A 19,771-nucleotide genomic window follows, 5' to 3' on the forward strand; every position below is an offset into this window, starting at 1 on the left:
AATAAAATGTTCTGATTGATTGGGCCTGATAGAGAAAAGCCTCGGAGGTTAAAGGCTAAACGGAACTGATTCCAAATTTTAAGAGACTGCTTTACAATTGGGTTGGCACACCTTTTGCCTAGGGACACTGGGAGAGACGAGCACAGCACAGAGGAAAGTGCTGCAGGTTTACACGATTCAGACTCCATCTGGACCCAGAGTGGTCTAGGGCCAGTAGGATCAGTCTGCAGCCAGTACAGAACGGCTCTAAAATTTGCAGCCCAGTAGTATGTCTGAAAATTTGGTAGAGCTAAACCCCCCAATGACCTAGGCTTCTGTAAATGTTTTCTACCAATCCGTGGTACCTTGCCATCCCAAATAAAATGCATGAATGTTTGATCCAGTGAAATAAAAAAAGATTTTGGAATAAAAATGGGTAAACATTGAAATAAATATAGAAATTTGGGCAACACATTCATTTTAATGACATTAACCCTTCCGATAAGAGAAAGGGGTAGCGAATTCCAAAAAGTAAAAGATTGTTTCAATCTGTCTGCTAGAGCAACAAAGTTTTCCTGAAACAAATTTGAATATTTCCTTGTCACTTTTACTCCCAAGTAAGTGAATTGATCCCGGACAATCCTAAACTGAGAACTTGTGAAAGAGCACTTTAAAGCAGCCTTGTTTACCGGAAAAAGCTCACTCTTGCCTAGATTCAGCTTGTACCCTGAGATTGATCCAAACTTTTTAAGAACAGATAGGGCACGTGGCAATGAGGTATCGGGATTGGAGATAAACAAAAGGAGGTCGTCAGCATATAGCGAGACTTTCTGCTCCCAGCCCGCCCTGATTATGCCTTGAATGGCATCATTAGAGCGTAGTGCAATGGCGAGAGGCTCGATTGCCAAAGCAAACAACAAGGGGGAGAGTGGGCAACCCTGTCTGGATCCGCTGTGCAAGGGAAAATAGTCAGAGGACAAGTTATTAGTCCGTACCGAAGCCATGGGGGAAAAATAAAGAGTCTTTATCCACGCAATGAACTTGGGGCCAAAGCCAAATCTATAAAGGGCAGCTGTTAGGTAATCCCACTCAACGCGGTCAAACGCTTTTTCGGCATCAAGTGAGACCACCACCTCCGGGTCCTCCGACGCTGGGGAGTACAGTATATTCATAAGGCGCCTAATATTGAAAAATAAATGCCTATTTCTCACAAAGCCAGTCTGGTCAGAGTGTATTACTTGGTGCAGCAAGCCTTCCATACGGATGGCTAAAAGCTTAGCTAGGATTTTGTAATCACAGTTTAAAAGCGAGATTGGGCGATAGGATCCACATTCCAGGGGGTCTTTGTTTTTCTTTAGTAGTAATGAAATTGAAGCCTGATAAAGACTAGGCGGCAGCTTTGAAGTATTGAGGCACTCTGCAAATAGTCGGGACAAGAATGGGCAAAGCAGACCAGAAAACGTCCTGTAAAATTCGGTTGGAAAACCGTCCGGACCCGGTGATTTACCACTTTTCATTGCGGACACTGCTGTTACAATCTCCTCAAGCGTAAATTCTTCTTCTAGACAGTCATGGGAGTCTGTATCAATTGAAGGCATATTCAAGCCATTAAAGAAGGAGTCAATCAGCAAAGGGTCTTGAGGGGATTCAGAGGTGTATAGCGCAGAGTAAAATTGTTTAAATTGATCATTGATCTCTTTATGTATAACTGTGGTGGCACCAGACGGGGTCCTTATTTGTGGGATTAGCCGTGAGGCCTCAGATTTACGGATCTGATGTGCAAGGAGTTTACTGGCCTTGTCGCCTTGTTCATAGACTTTGTATCGAGCTCGCAAGAGTAACTGTTCAGCTTGCCTGGTAGAAAGCTCATCAAATTCAGATTGGAGTAGTTGGCGCTCTTTATGCAGATCAGAGGAAGGATCCGTAGCATACTTCTCATCCAATGTGGCTATGGACTCGCTCAGGTCCCGAAGTCGCTGGGAGCGAACTCTGTTTTGGTTGGCTGTATAAGAAATAATTTGGCCACGTAGGTATGCTTTGAGAGACTCCCATATGGTAGAGCAGGACATACCTGGTGTTGAATTAGTTTCTAGGAATAAGGCAATTTCAGAAGAAATGAAATTGACAAACTCCTTATCTGAGAGTAAAATGGGGTTGAGACGCCATTGATAACACCTAGGGGGTCGCTGGGGAAACTCTAGTTCAAGCACTAATGGTGAATGGTCAGAGATAACAATACTCTCGTAAGTACACTGCCGAAGGTTAGGCAGAAGTTTTTTGTCCAAAAATAAGTAATCAATCCGGGAGTATGTTTTATGAACATGAGAATAAAAGGAATACTGTCTATCTGTAGGATGTAGGAAACGCCAGGCCTCAAACATAGCATATTTCTGAAGAAAGGATTGAATAAGTAGGGCACATTTAGATGGGCCTGTATTTATTTGTGAGGACTTGTCCAGAACTGGGGACATTTTACAGTTGAAATCCCCCCCTAAAATCAACAAATGATAATCTAAATTGGGAATAGCAGACAGAAAGGAAGAAATGAAACTTGTGTCATCCCAATTGGGAGCATAAACACTAGCCAAAACAAGAGGGGTAGAAAACAGTTCACCAGTTACTATGACGTATCGTCCCTTAGGATCAGCAATAACCTCAGAAGCTACAAAGGGAGTAGCTTTATCAACCAGAATAGCAGCACCTCTTGATTTACTATGAAAGTTTGAGTGGAACACTTGACCAACCCAGTCCTTACGCATCCTAAAATGCTTACCAGTCCTCAAGTGAGTCTCTTGTAGAAATGCAATATTTGCATTCAAACCCTTTAAGTGCGTCAACACCCTCTTACGCTTCACCGGGTTGTTAACCCCTTTCGTATTCCAAGAAATGTACTTGATCGTATTATTTCGGCCCCTCTGGGCATTCCCGTTATTCAACCCTGTCATCAGAGCATAGAATGGAAAAGCAATGAGCGCCCAAAACCCCCAGAATAACTTGTCCCAGAGTAATAATGTACGGTGGTAAATGTTTGGAAAAAGTACAGAAAAAAAAACAGAAAAAAAAACTAAAAAGACAGAATGACAACATTAGAACTGAACAATTCAACCTGCCCCCCCACCCCCTCCCCCTCCCCCCATCCCAGACAATACCTCCCCAAACGAGGTACAAGCCTAAATAGAACATGTTCTCTTCGCACAGTATGTCTGTGAGAGTGCGGTCTTAAACCTAAACCCACAGTCCCGCTCTTTAAAGTCGTGTTTTGTTAGTGGATCAAGCAGCAAAAAGAAAGATTTGTATGTATTTTTTCAAATAAAAAAAAGGCGAATCCCTTGTGCAAACGGAATGACAAAAGCACCACTTGTAGATGTATATAATTGTATTCACCCGTCTTATAACAGGCATTGAGAGAGAAAATAAATAAAATGTATAAAGGCTCTCAGCCAAAAATCTAATTTGAAGTAAGGAAATCGTAGTTAGACAATCAAAAATAATAGTAATTATAATAGTAGTCTAGTTGAAGCTGAGACAGCTTACAACCAATACCAAAAAACGACGTGTGCGCAACGTTAAACGTTTGCTGGGCATAAATGACGCTCAAAACTTTTAAAATGAAAGTGAGGCCCCAGAAACCGTGTAGCCTCAGGAGACATTTACTGTTTACTGGGTCAATGCAAACGGATGCAGTAAACAAATAACCCAAACTATTTTGAGTCACTGAGACAATGTGTAAACAAACTAAATAGGTGAGCGAGATAAGGCACGCACACTAGATAATCAAAACATTAGATCACATCAAATAAGCCTGAATAGTTTCACCAACTATACAAGACTAGCCTGTTATATCTATACATAATTGTACCACAAGTGGGGTACTTACAATCCACACTGTGAGCATATTCAAGACTTCTTGATGTGACGTTGAATGTGAGCCATAGCCTCATCCGGAGATTCAAATGTGTGGTCTTTACCCTCATGAGATATCCATAAACGGGCCGGGAATCGCAGTCCATACTTCACACTTGGATGGTCCCGAAGTACTCGTTTGGCCTGTCCGAAAGCTGCGCGCTGCCTGGAAACAGTGGGGGAGTAGTCCTGGTAGATGGAGAAGCTCTGTCCTTGAAAGCTCAGAGTGGTATTGCGGGCTCGTCGGAGGATCTCCATCTTCTCATGAAAAAAGTGCACTCGAAGAATTATGTCACGGGGCCTCTCCCCATCCCGGGGCTTTGGGCGCAGCGACCGGTGGGCTCGATCAATCAGGGGCTTTTCATCTAAGGCAAGAACATCCTTCAGCAGCCCTGAAACGAAATCCGTGGCGCGATGCATTTCAGCGGACTCTGGGACTGATACAAGTCTCAGATTATTGCGTCGAGAGAGTCCCTCTAAACTCACACAGCACTCCCTCACCTTTTTCAAATCCGCAGCTAGGCGTTTAACTTCAGTCTCCAGGGATGTAGTTCAATCGGAGACATTAGTAGCGGAGGCCTCCAGTGCTGCAATCGTTGTAGTGTGTGACGCAGTTGTTGTTTTGAGTAATGTAATTGCCGGCACAGTCTCGTTCCGCAGGATGGTTAAATCTGCTTTTAAAGTATCAGAAACCTCCTGTATTCTGGCCTCAATCGTAGCAACCACCTGTGTTTTCATTTCAACTATCTCAGAGCGTAGTAGCCTGATGGCCTCGAGAATGTTCATTTCAGCGCCGCCAGGCCAAGCCGCGCCCCCGGGTAAAGTGTGCGTCCCCGGGCCCTCAGACTCAGGGGAGGGCGGTGATGAGAGCGGGTCTTGTAGGCCGGGTTTTCTCAAAGTCATGCTCTTGGCCTTATGTTTGGTCGACATGCTGACATTCGGAAGCAAAGTAGTCTTGGTTTTTACGGAAAGGGATCACCAAATTAATATTTGAAAATAAATACGGTTCTGCTGCAGAATTCACATAACATTCACACATTTAAGAATACCACGGGAGCAAACGGAGAACACGTCAGTCACACATGGCGTCCCCTACCATCCCCCGTACTCATTATATTTTGAATGCTTAGCAGGACATGAAAATGGTTTGATTCACACACTTATCAAGATACATTTTTATTTTTTATTTTTTTATTTAACTAAGCAAGTCAGTAAAGAACACATTCTTATTTATAATAACTGCCTTGTTCAGGGGCAGAACGACATATTTTTACCTTGTCAGCTCTGGGATTCAATCTAGCAACCTTTCGGTTACTAGTCTGACTCTCTAACCACTAGGCTACCTGGCGCCCCGCTGATCTGGCGGACTCACTAAACACATGCTTCGTTTGTAAATTATGTGCGAGTGTTGGAGCGTGCCCCTGGCTATCCGTAAATGTAAAAAACAAGAAAATGGTGCTCTCTGGTTTGCATAATATAAGGAATTTGAAATTACTTATACAATTACTTTTACTTTTGATACTAAAGTATATTTTAGCAATTAAATGTACTTCTGATACTTAAGTACATTTAAAACCAAATACTTTTAGACTTTTACTCAAGTAGGATTTAGATTTTTTTTTTTTACTTTGATTTGCACTTGAGTCATTTTCTACTTTTACTCAAGTAGGATTTTACTGCGTGACTTTGATTTTCACTTGAGTCATTTTCTATTAACTTATTTTTTACTTTTACTCAAGTACAACAATAGGGTACTTCTTCCACCACTGCTCTCACAAACCTGTCAGTTGTTTTGAACTAGGATGCCCACTACAAGACTCGTCTGAAGTTCCCCCAGCATCAGCTGAAAACATTAATGGGAGTACAGTCGAAAGTCGGAAGTTTACATTCACTTAGGTTGGAGTCATTAAAACTAATTTTTCAACCACTCCACAAATGTCTTGCTAACAAACTATAACTTTGGCAAGTCGGTTAGGACATCTACTTTGTGCATGACACAAGTCATTTTTCCAACAATTGTTTACAGACATGGTGTGGGGGTGCTTTGTTGCAGGAGGGACTGGTGCACTTCACAAAATAGATGGCATCATGAGGGGGGAAATTAGGTGGATATATTGAAGCAACATCTCAAGACATCAGTCAGGAAGTTTTAGATTTTTTTCTTGGTCGCAAATGGGTCTTCCAAATGGACAATGACCCAAAGCATACTTCCAAAGTTGTGGCAAAATTGCTTAAGGACAACAAAGTCAAGGTATTGGAGTGGCCATCACAAAGCTCTGACCTCAATCCTATAGAAATTTGTGGGCAGAACTTAAAAAGCATGTGCGAGAAAGGAGGCCTACAAACCTGACTCAGTTACACCAGCTCTGTCAGGAGGAATGGGCCAAAATTCACCCAACTTATTGTGGGAAGCTTGTGGAAGGCTACCCGAAACGTTTGACCCAAGTTAAACAATTTAAAGGCAACGCTACCAAATACTAATTGAGTGTATGTAAACTTCTGAGCCACTGGGAATGTGATGAAAGAAATAAAAGCTGAAATAAATAATTCTCTTTACTATTATTCTGACATTTCACATTCTTAAAAAAAAGTGGTGATCTTAACAGGCCTAAAACATGGACTTTTTACTTTGATTAAATGTTAGGAATTGTGAAAAACTGTGTTTAAATGTATTTGGCTAAATGCATGTAAACTTCCGACTTCAACTGTATATATGAGACTGTTTAGTTCCAAAAATAAAGGGTTTAAATACATGTAAAAAAAAAACATTTTAAAAGTGTTTCCTAATCTTTCTTATATATTTTCCTTGAGATTTGTATATGTTGTTCCATGTAGTGAATCTGTTATACAATGCGTTTGTATAGGCTAATAGCAGTAAGGACAAATAAAAAAAATATATATATAGGTCAACGGGTCTTAAAATTCAAAATCCAGTAGCAAAATGATCCTTGGTATGACCTTCTTAAAGCAATTCCATATCGTTTAGTAGAACCCCCCCAGACAGGGTTTATACTGTAATGGTTGAACTAATTTAGCGTCTGGTGATGTCACCAGGTAGGCAAAAACTCCATTCCACCAAAACAGGCTGAAATGTCAGGTGTTCTTGTCAAACAACTCTTACACTAAACATGTATTATCATGATTTTCACAATTTCAAACTATTATTCCAACCTCTTAGTTTGGAAATATATATAAAACACAGGAAATCAAGTTTTGACTGCACTGGGTCTTTAACTCTGATCAAGCTTTGTGACTGTGTTATGGTGTTAGTGGCACACAGCCAAGCTGTGATATCTTTAATCCAACAGTGGTTGCTTTCAAAGGTGGCAAATGTCCAATCCAGAGAGAGACCATAACGCGACTTTGAACTCTGAGACGAGTCTGTCATAACAGCGTGAGTTGATTCACACAACATGACTGGAAACAGTTTTCACACGAAACTGTATATGACTAAATAGGTGGATGATTTTCAGTATATTCCACAGAGGAAGGAAGGGAGGAGAGAGACCGGCCCACATTAAACTTTATATTGGCGGATGAATAGTTGTGTGAACCCTCAGGGTGAGGCTTTACTTGTAAAATGATATGGCAGGGAGGGATTGGAGGGAAAATTAAACGTTTTAATGCAGGGAGAAAAGTTCCACGCACCACCATACAACACATGAGGTAGTGCTTATCACAAGGGACATTTGTGGAACTTCACATAAGGAGAAGCTTAGGTAAACAGTAATCGTGTTAAGTCAACAAATACTGTGTTTGACTGCCCACACACTCCCTGCTACAATTCCATAGCACCACATACTATATAGAAAGCTTTAGCTGTGGTGTGAAAGGAGGACAAAATCATTAAAACCCTAATGAGAAAATACAAAGAGTTCATGTGAAGGAAGTCCGTGTTAGCACTAGGAGCATGGAGCACAACACAATCTGATCCATTATAAGTCACGTTAGGCTACTTTGTGTGTCACATTTTTTTTTATATAGTTCTCTGAGAAAAACGCAACAATATGATTGAAATACCACAATTGTGTGACTCAACGTGATCATCAAGAAAAGGCCTATTGGGTTCTGTTCTAAACTTTCCTCCTTTGTTGGGAGCTTGTAATTTGAGAGGATTGGTCAATTTTTTAAAAATCCCTTTCCAGCTAATTTGCAGTGCAACAGGTGCCTGCTCCAACTCTTATCTGCATCCATCACCCGGATCAAATAAAGACTTTTGAAAGCTGCAGCACAGCCTGTAATCTGCACACAAATGAAATAAAGCCCAGAGAATATCACAAACACAACCTAGAAAACAAAGTGTACCACGTGAATGCTACTGGGTGTCCTATAAGAACAGTTCCAGAGAAGATGCCCCTCTACTCCATGAAAAGCCAATGATTACTTCAATAAAATAAAATAAATAAGGGACACAATCTGCAAGTTGTGTCAAGCTTTGATTCGGGAATTAGAACACTTTCTCACAATAGGCCCTTCATTCAGAAGACAAAAGCTGTTATTTGAAAACAAAGTATTAGCCCCGTAACAATGCACCGGCGTTCTGCTCAAACATGAGTTTCCTTTTCTCCAAAGGCCCCCACTCAGCCTGCTAACAAAGAGGGGGTCCACATCCAGACCAATTAAAAAGGGTTTTGTTTTGCTTTTTCAACAAATATGTGTTTGTGTGCGTGTGTATGTTTCTGGGAGAAAGAGAGAGAGAGACAAGAGTAAGATTGTTTTTACGCTGTATAAGTTTGCTCCAGTTAATATATCATACTTGAAAGGCTCATATGCCTCTATGTAATAACAAAAACACATAACCTTTTGTGTCATAATAATCTAATACCTGAGCATAACAGGGATATTCAAAATTATTAATAGTAACAAAGTGTGGAAACACAAAATTAGGGGACTTTGTATTTTGACGGTAAAATGCCAAACAAAATAGCAACTTAACTTCTCTCAAGCGTTCCAAACAAAGACGAGTAATGGAGATATGTGTCATATGACTCTGTGACAGGCCATATGGTACAGTAGACCCACGGTACAGTACCTTATTTCACTGTGTCCACTGACTCCACTTCCTGAATGACATCATCCGACCTAGCTCTTAGTCAGCCACCTTGGCTATGATACTGTTTACTCACAGTCATATGATGGTACCTAAACACACACACACCCTGGGGCTGTTCTCAGTCATACCACCCTGAGGCAATTGGTTAGACAACACACCTATTAAGTAAAAGCCGTGCCCTTCTAATAGGTATCTTATCATTCAAAGAGGTTTCCTAGGACTGTTTTGCCCTTCTTAGTCATTCGACCTTCTTAGTAATTTGAGTCACACAGATTGAGGGAGTATCTTTCAAGGTTTCCCATGAGGCACTTTTTGAAGGGGGAAGTTGCCTAGTGTCTTAGTTTTTTTCTCTGTATGTAAATGTCAGGAAAAGATATATGACCATATTCACCACAATAATGGGGCAATAGATTCAGGAGGCGTCTCTCAACCAAAAGTTTTTAACATTGAGATTGGGGAAGAAATCGCTTGGCTCCCACAGTTTCATACATTTACTAATATGCAAATAGTCCTTGGATGAAGCCCAGTGGACTGAGCTGGGAGCATGGTGAGTAATGCAGCTGGCCCATGCACTGATCTACTTCAGGTTACTATTTTAAGGGGCATAAATTCAACATTAAGTAAGGGATAATCAACGAGGGGCTATGCATTCTATGGAAAATAATGAACGATGTGAAGTTGCAACTCCACGGAGTTGCATCATTTTCCAGAGAACGCATAGAGCCCTGAGTTGATTATCCCTTTTATACCACGGCTATAATTGAACACATTTGCCGCTAGAAATGTGTTAATTTGCAGGTAGAAATGTGTACAACATGCACTGAAGTAGCTAGCAAGTTTACTAGATAGCTACAGTCGTTTCAGTGGTAAACACACAGCTTGCTAGTGTAGCTAACCAAACCATCATAGCTTGCTATTATGAAAATCGAATTCAATAACACCAATGCTGTTTTCAATTCGACTTTCGCTTTCAAAAGCTTTTCAAAATGTAAAAATGAACTATAGCCATTGAATTCTACTGTGCAACTACACCGTGCATTACAGGGAAATAATGCATGCTCTGGAATCTCCTTCAAGCCAATGAGAAAGGAGTATTCAACAATGGCATGGCATAAAGGACATTATAAACTGGGTGATTCAAGCCCTGAATGCTGATTGGCTGAAAGTGTAACACGGGTATGACAGCACATTTATTTGAACTGTTCTACTTTTTAATGTTACTGTTTGTAACCAGTTTATAATAGCAATAACGCACCTCGGGGGTTGGAACAGCCTTGAGCCGTGGTGTATTGGCCCTATACCACACCCCCTCAGGCCTTATTGCTGAATTAAATTAGCAAAGCATCTTTTTAAACAAGGTTGTGGCTTCTCACATTAGCATTCAGTTACTTATTCAAGAGACAGCTGTAGTCATCACATCTATACTTATGACTAAAATATGCTTTCCCCAAAAATACACTATTCATGCCCCACAAGGGATTACTGGCGGAGAAACATACAGTCTGTGATGTCTGCTGCTCAGTGATGCTTCGCTCCCATCCTGTCACACCTGCTAAGCTACTTGTGAAACAGGCTTTCCCGACTGTAAGACAACCCCTTAGCTTGACAAAAGTGCAGTTTCAATAACAGACAGCTCTTTTCTGTACTTACTTATATCAACGTGCCGCCTGGGAGGCATCTGCACTCCGGTCTTTCTAGCAGCTGTGAGGTGTGATAGTGGAGCCGCTACAACGTAGGTCTTCCCAGGTGACACTGAAATAATGACATCATCCCTGTCAGCACATACCTGTTTCCTCAGGAAGCCCCTCCCACCTCCCCTCTGTACACCTATTAAAGAGACAGACACTCAGCAGGGCTGCCAGGAAAGAGGAAACACACTGAACTTGACAGGGCTCCCCATACAATGAGTCTGTTTACATAACCTCTACAAGCGCTGAGATACACAAGGCATTATATAAGATGAAGAATTTATGCTGTGCTTCAGTATAAAGGGAACTTTGGGAACAGTTCTAACATGTATTTTACATTTGAGTCATTTAACCGACGTTCTTATCCAGAGCGACTTACAGTAGTGAGGGCATACTTTTTCCTACTGGTCCCCCCGTGGGAATCGAACCCACAACCCTGGCGTTGTAAGTGCCATGTTCTACCAACTGAGCCACACGGGACACGGTTTTATACATTTTGAAGGGTGTTTGTTTCATGGCTCTTTTGGTGTTTCTCGATTTTCAAATACACAGCAAGCATTTAGTAATGTTAAATTATGGACGAGGTCTAGCTGAGAAACATGTCTCCCCTTCCTATAGTCAGACTGCAAGACATAAACACTGTATAATCATTGAATACATGTGTGATATTGCTGTTTGCCATTTGCTCCTCCCTCTAAATCACTTTAATATTTATAAATCTCACACATCGTGCCTCATTGAATCAGAGCTTCAGTTCAAATGTATGGCAAGGCAATAGGCAAGCAAAACAGTTATTGATGATGCGTCTCTGCCATTAGTTGGTCTGCGAGTGGTTAATAAATATCAATATTTCATAGCTTACTTGTTGATTGGATGGATTGAGTAGCAATAAGTATCTTTAACACTCAATGTTGAGGCACATAGTGAGGTCTGCACAACGCATTACCGGGGGCAAACTACCTGCCCTCCAGGACACCAACACCACCCGATGTCACAGGAAGGCCAAAAAGATCATCAAGGTAAACAACCACCCGAGCCACTGCCTGTTCACCCCGCTATCATCCAGAAGGCAAGGTCAGTATGTCACGTTCTGACCATAGTTCCTGTGCGTTTTCCTTGTTTTAGTGTTGGTCAGGACGTGAGCTGGGTGGGCATTCTATGTTGTGTGTCTGGTTTGTCTATTTCTATGTTTGGCCTGATATGGTTCTCAATCAGAGGCAGGTGTTAGTCATTGTCTCTGATTGGGAACCATATTTAGGTAGCCTGTTTTGTGTTGGGATTTGTGGGTGGTTGTTTCCTGTCTTTGTGTTTTATGCACCAGTTAGGACTGTTTCGGTTTTCACGTTTATTGTTTTGTATCCTGTTCATGTTTGAGTTACCTTATTAAATTAACATGAACTCTAACCACGCTGCGTTTTGGTCCGCCTCTCCTTCCCAGGAAGAAAGCCGTTACACAGTACAGGTGCATCAAAGCTGGGACCAAGAGACTGAAAAACAGCTTCTATCTCAAGGCCATCAGAATGTTAAACAGCCATCACTAACATTTAGTGGCTGCTGCCAATATACTGACTCAAATCTCTAGCCACTTTAATAATAAAAAATTGGATGTAATAACTGTATCACTAGTCACTTTAAACAATGCCACTTCATATCATGTTTACATACCCTACATTACTCATCTCATATGTATATACTGTACTATATACCATCTACTGCATCTTGCCTATGCAGCACGGCCATCTCTTATCCATGTATTTATATGTACATATTCTTATTCACTCCTTTACACTTGTGTGTATAAGGTAGTTGTTGTGAAATTGTTAGATTACTTGTTAGATATTACAGCACGGTCAGAACTAGAAGCACAAGCATTTCGCTACACTCGCATTAACATCTGCTAACCATGTGTGTGTCACTCAAATACTACAAATAGCAATAATATGATTTCCCATTAGCAGGAGAGAGATCAGACATTTGCTGCAGGCTATACATCAATGAGTTTCAAACAAAATTCCACTTGATCTAGGCCTAAGTCACCAACACTGTCATACGGATCATAAAAAGTTTCAGAAATTCCTGTGATGGGTAAATGATTACCATACATCCCGAACGGTATCATAGCTGCTATGAAGACCAATGTCATGACTGATTTGTCATGTGAACGTGTGATTCGTTCGAAAGCTACGCCCTATTCGGCCCGCACCAGCCTTTCATGAGCCTAAAGTGGCTTGTCGGTTATCTGTCACCGGCCAAACGTTTTCAGAGCAGTGGACGGTGATGATAATGACCGTGTAATTCATCATCTGTTTCATCCTCTGATCCTGGAGTGTAAAACAGGGGGACATCCTGATCCTGTGACCAGGTAAAGTTAGGCTACATCAGCCACTGAGGCACATATTGTAAAAACACTAATAACACAACAGAGACTCTAAATAATGGAAGAATGAATCAAAAAAAGTAGGCCCACTGATTCATTTATAGACTGTTTGCTTCAATATTTAGCCTAGCGAGATGTAGGCCAGTGTTATTGTCATCGGAAATAGCCTGGTTTCCATGCTCACCCATAATAGCAATGCGGAGGGAAATGGAAATGAGGTAGGCCTACAAAAAGCTTGATAAAAGCAGCCAATCGGAGAGCTCCGCAAAACGAAATAGAAGAAAACCCAAGCAATGCAAAGGAAGCGATAGAGAGTCTTGAGGAAGAAATAGGATCTCTGGAAAGATAACCATAAGACGCAGTGGAACCATTAGCACAAAAAGACAGTGGCATAAAAGACTAGAGTGCCAAATGTTATATTCTGCCAAGACTTTTATCACTCTGCTCATGCTGCTGAAGTTAGTCTTATTTGGGATTTTTGGCTACTGCTGTTGTTTCCCCTTCAGGAGTTTTCACAGGCACACCTATAGTGCTGCTGCCCAACTAATCCCAATGAGTCACAGTCTATCCAGGGGGCAAACACAATCTCAGTGTGCTCTGCTGTTTATTCCCAGTACAGCACCAATCTGCTCTCTGCCAACATTGTAATAAGCCAGAGAAGGTCCTCAAGCACAATAAACTATCATCGCATTATCATAAAACCCTACTAGGCAATTCTAAACTTTAGCTCCCTAAATCTCCCTTACACAAGATGAACACAATCAATTATTGAAATATGCAAATGTGGACAATTAAGGATTATGTGTGGTTTTTCGTTGAGATTCGATTCATCTCAGCGTGTCGCCAACGGGGGAAGTGAAATCAACACAGCTTCACTACTGCCATCTAATTATTTCCAACACCAAACAGCAGGCTACCTCGAACTATCTTACGTCCCCCTACAGTGTTTCGCCCGTTCTCTCTTTCTGAATAACGTTTTATTGTGTGAGACACATTTCAAAATTGAGATAATGCACCACTCGTCTCCTTTCAAGCCGTAAACAGAGGCCTTAAGACAAATTAAACTGCTGCGCATCAACAAAAGAGTACAATATTAGATTCCTCTCTTCCAACCAATTAGGAGAGGACCTGACCTGACCCATAATGTCACTACAGACTAAGGATAGGATCCGTCACTGTTAGATACATAGGGAGCAAAGATCAGGAGGGTTAGGGGACGAGGTGCAAAGGGTGCATCAGGATAATGAGGCTAGCTGGCTGTAAACAGATGCTGTCAGTTTCCTAGGGTGTCAACCTCCACACCCATCGTGGACAGTCAGTCACCATTCACCAATGCTCATGCATCCATTTAGTCACAATTGCTGGAATCTCTAAGGGATCCAGCTAGCTAGGACATATTCTAATCTACTGAGCATTCTTATACGTAATTCTACTGTAAAATGTTTTCTGATGCAACACTTAGCGCTCAGAATAGTCTCTCTTTCTATCAGATCCCACCGATGTACTCTGGTGGGCTGGAACCTGGAACTAGTCTCAACTTTCACTCACCATATGCCTCCCTGGCATACACTGGTGCCAAAGGGAGGAAGTGATCCACTGGTCAACAAATGAGCAAACCGACCCTGACGCTCCTCAAAACTACATGAAGCCTCTATCTTTAGTACCAGACACCGGCTTCAACATCATAAGCACAGAAGAGATAAGAAAAGAGAAATCCCAATTCATTGTTGTCTAAAAAGGATATGTGAACATATTCTATGTAAGGCTGGTTAAAGTTCAAATAGAGGCTAATACCACTGATGTCAACCCAACATGCTCTGATTATGGCGTCTGCCGGGCTGAGGTTGGATGACTCGTCACTGCTGGATTTGGGTTTGGACTTCCTGATGGTGGTTTCTGGCAAACCTTTCTATCCAATCAAAATGGGTTAGCGGATGCCCCGCCGCCTCACTTTTCTCCACACCCCGATAAATGAATAAAATATGTGTGTCATTTGTTGGGAAATATATTCCGCTCTTTGTTTATAATTCACTGTCCACTCTCCCTTGAGGCTTTCCCAAATAGATGTCCAAGAGAGCAAACAGCCTCAGATCACACGGTCAGATCATGTTCGAGCCTCGGATTGGACAATGAAACACACACGTTCCCCCCTCAGGCGACGTGCAGAGGTTTCATTTCTATCTCATGCAGTCATGGCTGAAGCCAGGTTAAACGTGGGACGTCCCTCATTATAAACAAACAGTCGGTTAAATTGATGGTTATTGCATCATTTTCTGATCTAATAGAAGCGATTAATAGACGAAACAACAATGTAATTTAACCAACTGACTGACCAGCGATCAGGGCATTCATCAGCAAAGACACAGTGCAAGCTGATAGTATTTTGGACAACCAAATTGAAGTCAAAATGATTGATGAAATCGAAGTGTGTCAGCTGGACGGGTGATTTGCAATTCAAAACTTACATTCTACCGGTACTACCATTAGTAGTAGGCCAACCGATAACACCACGACGGAATGCCTTTGAAGAGATGATGCGCCGCCAAGAACAGCAAGAATGTCCAGCAAAGTACATAGCCAGTGGCACGCTCACACTTCGTGCAGATCAGCAGGTGGGGGCTTTTCCTGGCAGCCAGGTGAGACAATCGAAGGAGGATACGGTGAGAAAGGGTACTGGGCTCAAATTTAGTCACGCTGGATCTATATAGAGTGATGCTTCTAATTGTACATGTTATAAACAAAAATATATATATTTTGACGATGATAGGTTATACTCTATGGCTGGATTTCAGTATTTTTTCCAATGCTACATTCATTTGGCAGACCTAGCTTGATTGACCCTCTTTCTACAAGGCCATGTCTATGAGAGGCCTAATCATATTTAAATTAATATTTTGTTAACGCCTAGGCTATAGAGATGCATTCAGGTAATGAACTCATTATTATGCATCAACATTTTAATTTGATTACAATTATTTATTGTCAATCATTCTTGAATGTGTTAGGCTATATGATTAAGTAGATTAATGAACTGATAATACATTACTTTTAAAAAACATTTTTTTTAATATGATAGGATGTATAATAGAATGCAATATTCTATGTGAATAATGTTAATTTGTGTATTCATAATAATGAACTGAAAATCAGTCTGAAATGGAATATTTTGCCTATTGTTCATGTCCATATAGCCTAGGACAATGTGGTAAAGTACTGTTATTCCTTATCCTCCTAATGTATTTTGTATTGTTATTTTTTCGCTCGCTCGCCTCACTTTTCTGGGAGGAAAATTCATTAAAAACAGTGGATAAATTTAGTCTGGCCTTAGGTAAAGACTTAGCTTAGGAGCACTTACTGTAGGTTACTTATTCTGCAATGATTCTACCAACACCCCCCATCTTATTATGAAATCATTTTTATCTCTTACGGTACACCAAAAACCACAGTGGGAGGGAAGAGGGGGGTGTTGGGTGTAAGGCAAATCCATGATAACAGAATGATGCTGATAATCACTTTTTGACTTAAAAAACGTATGCCAAACAAAAACCATTGATTGCAAAGTGAAACAAACCATAACACTCTATGGACAAGAAACTACTTTTAATCATTTCAACTGAACATTTTTTATAAAACATTTACTTGAACAACATTGCAGATGCAAAGTTTGATAACAGAATGACGGTAAAACTTCCCTCCGTTTTTTATGTGACCAGGTTTTCCTAAAACTGTTCAAATATTTACTCCGAATTAAGATTCTGTCATGCCTGCTCCCGCTCTCCCTCCCTGGCGCGCGAAGGCGCCAGGCTCCCCAGCAATGTGCACTCCTGCCACCATCAGTACGCACACCTGTCTTTTCCCTTTCACGCGCATCAGCACTTACTGGACTCACCTGGACTCAATCACCTCTGTCATTACCTCCCCTGTATCTGTCTGGTTCCCCCATTCTGTTCCCTGCTGTATTGAGACCACTTGACTTTTTCCACATTATGTTACGTTACAGACTTAGTCTAAAATTGAATAATAATAAAAAAATCCTCATCAATCTACACACAATAACCCATAAAGACACAACAAAAACAGGTTTTTCGAAATGTTTTGCAAAATTCTTAAAAAAAAAAAAAAACATACAATACTCGGAATCCCAGGTCCATACTACTTGTATAGAGAACTGATATTGTATACTTGTTGATGGGGTGGGATTGGCATGGGGTGTGGGGGGTCCGTGGGTGGCTTTTAACTCTGGGGTTTCCAAATGTCTTACTCATCGTTTGAAACAAGTTTGGTCCAAATCGGATGTTAGGTACTATATTTATTGAATATTATATGAATCCTATAAATTAAAATGGCCAATTTGGGTGCAATCAATTAGGTGAATTTCTCATATATCAAACTATGTGTTAACAAAATAATGTTGCATGAATGCTAATCTTATCTGTTTCAAACTAAATAAATGATTTCAGAACAAGCTGAGATGGTGAGTTGCTGAAATTACATGGAACGACCCTTCTACAAACTTGTATTATCCTCTCTCCTAATGAGGGGGAGAAATGTGAAAATATCTTAAAGGTCCAATGCAATTTTTTTCAGCTCAATATCAAATCATTTATTTTTGACAATTAAGTCAATTACTGTGATTGTTTTCAATAAAAATAGCAATAAAAAAAATAACAAACATAGCCTCTTAGCAAAGAGCAATTTCCCAAGCAAGAATTGTTCTAGGACTGTCTGTGTGAGGAGGGGAAAACTGAAAACTACCTGTTATTGGCAGAGAGGTTTGGAACTCTCTTTCTTACTGGTCTATAAACTAATTTACCACCTGGTGATGTCACCCCTTTCCAACTGTTTAACCAGAAATCAAAACCTGCTTATTCCTAATATTAAGAATAGAAAATGGTTGAAAAATGTATGCCTTCATTTCTGAAACATTTGATATGCTCTTTTGCGCTTTACGTTGGTGCTCATGGGTTCTTTCACATGAAAATGCCCTGTATTAAAATGAGCAAATCTGCAGGGTTAGGCTACCCAACTTGGCAAGTCCTTGTGAGTCTTTCTATAACCTATGTTAGAGCGCAATGTTTCACCAATACTGCCTGAAAGTGGGCTTTGAGAAAGATGGAAAGAGAGAGAACATGGGACAGATGGGTCATGAAGTTTTAAAGAACTTTGGAACAAGATGTCGTCTGACCCCCACAACTTCGACTGTGTTGTTGTTAACATAGCTGACATAGTCCTCCCACGCTTCACACTATCTGAGTGGTCCACAATGTGGTTTAAAAATGTATGGATTTGTATTGTAACCATACCATAATAATCACCCTTCATGTTAGATACAATGTGTTATGTCAGCTTCAATGAATGAATGCACGACTCAATGACAGCAAATATTGTGGTTCACTGTACTGTCCTTTTGTAAGTCTCCGCCTGTTATTTTGTTGTGCTGCAGCCGACATTCATTCTGCCTGTTCGAGCGCTGAGAGAACAGCAGGGACAGCTGACATTTGTACATGTTTAATAGCGGTGTGGTTAACCTTAAGTCATCTCCTCTTAAGGAGAACTGTAGGTCCAATCAAAACAATGAAGAGAGCATCCTATTAAACAGTGACGCGAGCCAGCCTGACTAACTGGAGCCATAAACCACCCATATTCCACTCACTCACACTTCTGGCATGTGTTAAATAAGGCTATGTGTACATGATGTGATTATCTAACATATTTTATGTGTTGCATATCGCATGGTCATTATCCCAGGGGACATAATGCTGTCTGGTTGATTGTTGGGGGCACTATTACTGACTCTAGGGGTAATTTTGTCTCCATGAATTATTGTAGATACAGTTGAAGTCGGAAGTTTACATACACCTTAGCCAAATACATTTAAACACAGTTTTTCACAATTCCCTGTCTTAGGTCAGTTAGGATCACCACTTTATTTTAAGAATGTGAAATGTCAGAATAATAGTAGAGAGAATGATTTATTTCAGCTTTTATTTCTTTCATCACATTCCCAGTGGGTCTGAAGTTTACATACACTCAATTAGTATTTGGTAAAATTGTCTTTCAATTGTTTAACTTGGGTCAAACGTTTCGGGTAAGCTTCCCACAATAAGTTGGGTGAATTTTTGTCCATTCCTCCTGACAGAGCTGCTGTAACTGGGTCAGGTTTGTAGGCCTCCTTGCTCGCACACACTTTTTTTGTTCTGCCCACACATTTTCTATAGGATTGAGGTCAGAGCTTTGTGATGGCCACTCCAAAACCTTGACTTTGTTGTCCTTAAGCCATTTTTCCACAACTTTGGAAGTATGCTTGGGGTCATTGTCCATTTGGGAGAACCATATTGCAACCAAGCTTTAACCTCCTGACTGATGTCTTGAGATGTTGCTTCAATATATCCACCTAATTTTCCATCCTCATGATGCCATCTATTTTGTGAAGTGCACCAGTCCCTCCTGCAGAGAAGCGCCCCCACAACATGATGTTGCCAGCCCGTGCCTCACGGTTGGGATGGTGTTCTTCGACTTGCAAGCCTCCCCCTTTTTCCTCCAAACATAACGATGGTCATTATGGCCAAACAGTTCTATTTTTGTTTCATCAGATCAGAAGACATTTCTCCAAAAAGTATGATCTTTGTCCCCATGTGCAGTTCCAAACCATAGCCTGGCTTTTTTACGGCGGTTTTGGGACAGTGGCTTCCTCCTTGCTGAGCGGCCTTTCAGGTTATGTCGATATAGGACTCATTTTACTGTGGATATAGATACCTTTGTACCTGCTTC

General features: G+C 40.9%; 1 protein-coding gene across 1 annotated transcript in view; it reads right to left on the reverse strand.

Annotated features, from left to right (window-relative positions):
* LOC139410666 (ubiquitin carboxyl-terminal hydrolase 54-like) overlaps positions 1-19,771 on the reverse strand; it is a 109,339-nt gene that overhangs the window by 79,427 nt on the left and 10,141 nt on the right. Inside the window, exon 2 of the mRNA XM_071156055.1 lies at positions 10,586-10,687. The gene's annotated coding sequence lies outside the window, so the exon portion shown is untranslated. The remainder of the gene's footprint in view (positions 1-10,585; positions 10,688-19,771) is intronic.

This window comes from Oncorhynchus clarkii, chromosome 1 (genome assembly GCF_045791955.1).
Source record: "Oncorhynchus clarkii lewisi isolate Uvic-CL-2024 chromosome 1, UVic_Ocla_1.0, whole genome shotgun sequence".
Lineage (NCBI taxonomy): Eukaryota > Metazoa > Chordata > Actinopteri > Salmoniformes > Salmonidae > Oncorhynchus > Oncorhynchus clarkii.